The following is a 6,051-nucleotide window of genomic DNA, read 5'->3' on the forward strand; positions in this document are numbered from 1 at the left end:
TATAGTCAACTTTTTGTAACAATTTTGGCATTGAAATAAGCTTTTACAATCATTTCATTAATCAAAATTTTCATATTAAATGTTGTCATAGTACAACAACTCAAATACATTGACCAAGTAGTGAAGTAGTGAAGGAAACAAAAAAGTATTAACTAGATCTTAAGGACACTATTTAAGAAAACACACACACACACATATAATCCATTTGTTATTAATACTCAACAAAACTGGGAAGAAAAACAATAGCCTTAAGCTTTAATCAAAAGAAAGACAATTATAATTATTATTATTACTGTACACATCACTCCAGCTACTAGGGTTTCCTTGTACCATAGGACATGAAAAATCAATAACTAGGCTGTTAATTAACATTTAATGACGGGAATTTGTGGAAGTCAAAGTTCATTATATTTTGATAAATACAATATTTATAAAAAAATATATATTAATATTGACAAAAGGGGGAAAAAATGTGAATGTTCTTTTGGTATGACTAAGTCTTTAAACCATTATTCATTTGATAGCATCTATGGTACACCACATGTTCAGAACACCACTAATGACAGATGTTGAATATAACAATTATTTAATGAAAAACTATGACTTTTGTCAAACAAACTCATATAGCAAAGTTAGGTATGTTATTTTACTATAGATCCAAATCCCTCATCCAATCAATGACCATGATGAAATTGTTTCCTCAAGGTTCAATCTTTTCTTGAAATTTCCAGTTTTGAGTAACTTGATGGTGAAATTGCTGAATAATTAGTTTCATGACTCTCTTAAGCTAATTACTTGATTTTGATAATCTTTCCCTTATTTATATAGGAGAATTGGAGTTTTTCTTCATGTGGGGTATGAATATTTTCCCAAAACACAAAAATATCATTCATTATAAGATTTATATTTACCATTATATGATTAAATCCAATGCAAAAAGTAAGTTTTATAATCTACACATAATGCAAAAAGTAAGTGTTTCTTTGGCTTTAGCACATTTGATTCAATCTTTGAATTGCTTTAAAATGTTGAGTCGGCTATGACAAGTTTTTGAAAAAATAAATATGGAATGAAAAATGTTATAAATTAGTGTAAATTAAAAAATGTTGTTTTAGAAAAGTTTATGCATAAAAAAGTTGGGTGGAAAGCCAACTCAATCCCTTTAGTAGTCAAATCTTGTAGTGAGGGATATTGCTTCATTTTGACCCACCCACAACTTCTCCATTGACAAGTACAACTTGTTTGTTCATTGTACCTTACTTTTTTTATTGGTTTAAAAAATTATTAAATTTTGGTATTGTTTAAATATATTATTTTAATTTCCATCCAATAAAGTTTAGAAATTAATATATTTAATTTTCACTACCATTTTTAAACTTCCAATTTTTTTTAATATTCCCATGTATAGCAACACTAACACCAATGAAAATAAGAAATAATCAAAATAAGAAATATTTAAAATAAGAAATTAATGATAATTTAAAAACGAAAAGAAAATAAAAATACTAATAATAACTACATTAATATTTGCTTATGATTAAATTAGTTCTTATTTAAAAATGATTTTACTTTATTTTATTTAATGAAGTTTTTTTTTCACTTTTTTTTTTTCAACCAAGCCACTTGCATATAAATTGACACACTTACACTAAATTGTAAGACCGTGAGAAATAATATAAACTGAAATTCAAATTCTAAAACAACTTTCATTTTTACTTTACTTTTTTGCTGAGAAAATCAAGTCAAATTCCCTCATACTAATAAGTCGCTGATGAATCCGTAATTTTTCTCTTCAGCGGCGGGTATAAAAAAGTTATAATGTAAAAAACATTTTATATTTTTATTAATTAAGTGATATTAAAAAAATCCAAAATAACTGAAACTTTCCACGGTTACATTTCTCTTTGTGTTTCACATTTTTTAAATGTTTCATCATCAATATTATAACAATCCATAAAAATAAATTATTTCTACTATTTTAGAATCTCTAAATTTGAGTACTGAGCAAACAAAAACATATGGATAGAAAAAAAATGTATATAAACATAATTATACTTGTTTCACATATAAAATAATTTTAAAATATATAAGTTACTATTTCCTTAAAAATACAATATAAGACTAACAACCTACACCATATTACACATCTATATACATTACTTCCAAAACCTTATACCACCACACTCAACCTATTGGCTAGTATCCTTTCCTCATGTAACATCTACATTTGTATATGTTATAGAAATAATTATTGTAAAAGAGACACAACAACAAACAACAAACAACAAATGGTAAACTAGTGACTGTTGAGGGAGAAGCTTAATAACCCAACAACAAACACATTATTTGGGTCTATTCTTCACATAGGAAGAGAGCCCAATAACCCAACAAATCTCCCCCTCATGACTTTTGTGGAGATATGCGCCAAACCGGCAATCTCAGAACAAACTTCAAACTTTCCTCTTGGCAATGCCTTGGTCATCATATCAGCACCATTATTATCTGTATGAACTTTAGCTAATTCCAACATTTTAGCATCCAAAACATCACATATCCAATGATACCTCACATCAATATGTTTGGATTTAGAATGAAAAGTTGGATTTTTACCAAGATGAATAACACTTTGATTGTCACAATACAACAAGTATTTACCTTCCACAAAACCAAGCTCCTGCAAAAATTTCTTCACCCATAACAACTCCTTACATGCTTTTGTAAGTGCATTGAATTCTACTTCAGTAGTAGACAACACTACACACTTTTGCATTTTCCATTTAAAATGAGTAGCAAAAGGAGTACTTACAACTCTAGCATTTTCCATTTGAAATCTTTGCAACACCTTCTGAATGTAGTGCTCCTATGATAGCCAAAGTTTCTTCTCTTTTCTATCACGAGTTATTCTTATACCAAGAATCTTCTTAGCAGCTCTCATGTCTTTCATGGCAAATGACTCGCCCAATTGTTTCTTCAACCTGTCAATTTTGGATACATCTTTCCCAACAATAAGCATGTCATCAACGTATAACAACAGTATAGTGAAATCATTCTCAGAAAATTTCGTGACAAAAACACAATGGTCAAAAGTAGTCTTCTTGTAGCCTTGCTCACACATAACAGACTCCAACTTCTTATACCACTACCTCGGAGCCTGCTTCAAACCATATAGGCTTTTTCGTAGCCTACACACATAGTCTTCCTTGCCTTCAATAAGAAAACCATCTAGTTGCTTCATGTAAATCTCTTCCTCCAAATCACCATGAAGGAAAGTTGTCTTCACATCCATCTGCTCAACCTCCAAATCTAGAGTAGCAGCTAGACTTAACACAGTTCTGATGGATGTCTTCCTCACCACAGGTGAGAAAATCTCATTGAAGTCAACACCCTTTCTTTGTCTGAAGCCTTTCACCACTAATCTGGCTTTATATCTGGTAAATGTAGATTTATTCTCTTGCTTCACCCTAAAAATCCACCTATTCTCTAAGGCTCTCTTACCCTTAGGCAACTTCATCAAGTCATAAGTGTGATTATCATGCAGAGATTTCATCTCATCCTGCATTGCATCCAACCACTTTTGTTTTTCTTCACTTTCAATGGCCTTCTCATAACATTTAGGTTCTCCCTCAACAGTCAACATCACATACTCATTGGTAGAGTACTTCTTAGAAGGTTGTTTTGGCTTGTCAGATCTTTTGGGTTTATCTATTTTTCTTGTACTAATTTTATTCTTCTTGATTTTCAGGTCCTTTTTGCGCTCAACATGGCTGCTATAGGAATATCTCAATCTGGATCTTTGGTCCTAGATTCTACTAAATCAAAAAGTGTTGTCGCTTTTGTATTTGCTATTCTTGATCGAATACAAATTTAGCATGTCCTTGATTATGCTAAATAAAGGTTGAAAATACAAATTTAGTTTCTACTTTTGTTTGATTTGTTCAATTCAGTCTTAAGTTTTTTTTAATAAAGTCACATTTTTTGTTAATTTTATTTAATTTAGTCTTTTTTATTGACATTTAAATCTTTAATAAATAGTAAACATTGTATGCCACAAGACAATTTGCGATTTTTTTTTATTTTTTTAGTTCTTATTAATTAAAAAAATATCCATGTGTCAAGCCAACATCGTGCTACGTGATAGTAGCACTGTTACATGTTAAAGTCAATGGCACGTGTTGGTATTAGTTTTAGTGTCACTATGAGTCTCTTATATTGAATTTGATTCCTATATTTATCATTTTTGTTCCAACCAAATTAAGCTTTTAGGTTGAAGTGATAATTTGTTTTTTCATATATCATTGGTGTCAAATTTATTTTATGTTTTCTATCATAAACTAAAATACCAAATACTACTATATCAAAATCTTTACATTTTAATTAAATATTACTAATTTAAGGTTAGAGTTGGTTTAAAATTACAATGAAAATTTTAGAGGTAGGGACTAGCATCACTGGTTTAAAATTTAATTGGTTAAAAATCACATAAACTATTTAATACTTTATGTGAATTTTAGGTTAAAAATTAATTAAATTATTTAATATTTTATGTGATTTTTAGTTTAAAAATCAATTAAATAGTTTAACCTAAAAACTAGTATAACATTTATATAAAAACTAAATTTGGTCTAAGTTTGTAAATGAACAAAATTGTTTCATTTAAAAAAGAATTAGGACTGAATTGAACACAAGTAACAAATATAGGAACCAAATTGAATATAAAATATTGAAATGTAACGCTGACCCTAACACATGGTAGTGACATTAACATGTAACACTAACACTGACACATGTTATTAACACTAATACATGACACTACTACTGTCATGTAACATGATGTTGGTTTGACATTTGGATTTTTTTTTAAATAATTTTTTTTAAATTGAAAAATTTAAAACAAGAGGACCTATCACAATAAATACACTATTCACGGTCCATTGATTATTTAAACGATATTAAAAAAACTAAATTAAATAAAATTGACCAAATAAAGACCTTATTAAAAAAGTATATTGTATCTAACAATTCACAAAATCAAACAAAAATAAATACTAAATTAATATTTTAACTTAAATTTACTTACTAAAAACACATTCAAATACCCTTTTAGTTATTTGCTTTTGTGTCCATTTTCACATTTTCCAATATTTATACACCCATTTTTTAATTGATTTGATTGTCTAATGGATGAAAATGAAATGTTAGATATGTTTACATATAAAAGAAATCCTAAATGATATCTTATATTGTTAGATCAAGATATAAGGTAATTGTCTCTTTTTAATTAATTTATCTTTCACATTTTTTTTCATCTTTCTTTTCAACTCAAATACGCAGGTTCTGTGAAAATAATTCCAAATAATATCTCCTTTTATGTGTAACAAATTCTCATCTCTTCCAACTTCATGTAATCTCAAAGTGCACTATTTCAAGCTAACTTGAACATTAGGTTACATCATATACATAACCATCATAAGAATATCATTTTCAAGTGAATAAGAACCTTCAAATGACATGAAATCAATAGTTTTGTGATCCCGCAGACATTTTCATGCAATCAATGTATCATAATTAATTTTTAAGGTATAAAATATCAATTTTCGCACATGAATACCTTCTACAGATAATGTACTAAGGTACAATACCGATCCTTTTTTCATAAAGATTTTATACATTATTTGCTTTTTCTACTTTATGCTCATGAGTTAGATTCAAAATTTGTTCAACACTGTCCTAGATAGTTCAATTTCATTAACATTTTCCAAAGAAGTAAACTAAAAATAAAAAATAAAAAAAATACAAGTGTACTATTTGATGTTAATACAGGAAGTTGAAATCGCAATTGTTAAAAAATAATAATAAACGTTCTATCAATAAAATTATTATTCATTTAATTAACCTTATAAGCAACATTTTTATAACTGCTATAAAATATTCCTGCTTGAGTAAACTAGTGAAAACATAACCTTTATATATATATATATATATATATATATATATATATATATATATATATATATATATATATATATATATATAGACACACACTTTATTTTA

The sequence above is a fragment of the Vigna umbellata genome, chromosome 11 (genome assembly GCF_029865625.1).
Source record: "Vigna umbellata cultivar VRB3 chromosome 11, Vumbellata_1.0, whole genome shotgun sequence".
Lineage (NCBI taxonomy): Eukaryota > Viridiplantae > Streptophyta > Magnoliopsida > Fabales > Fabaceae > Vigna > Vigna umbellata.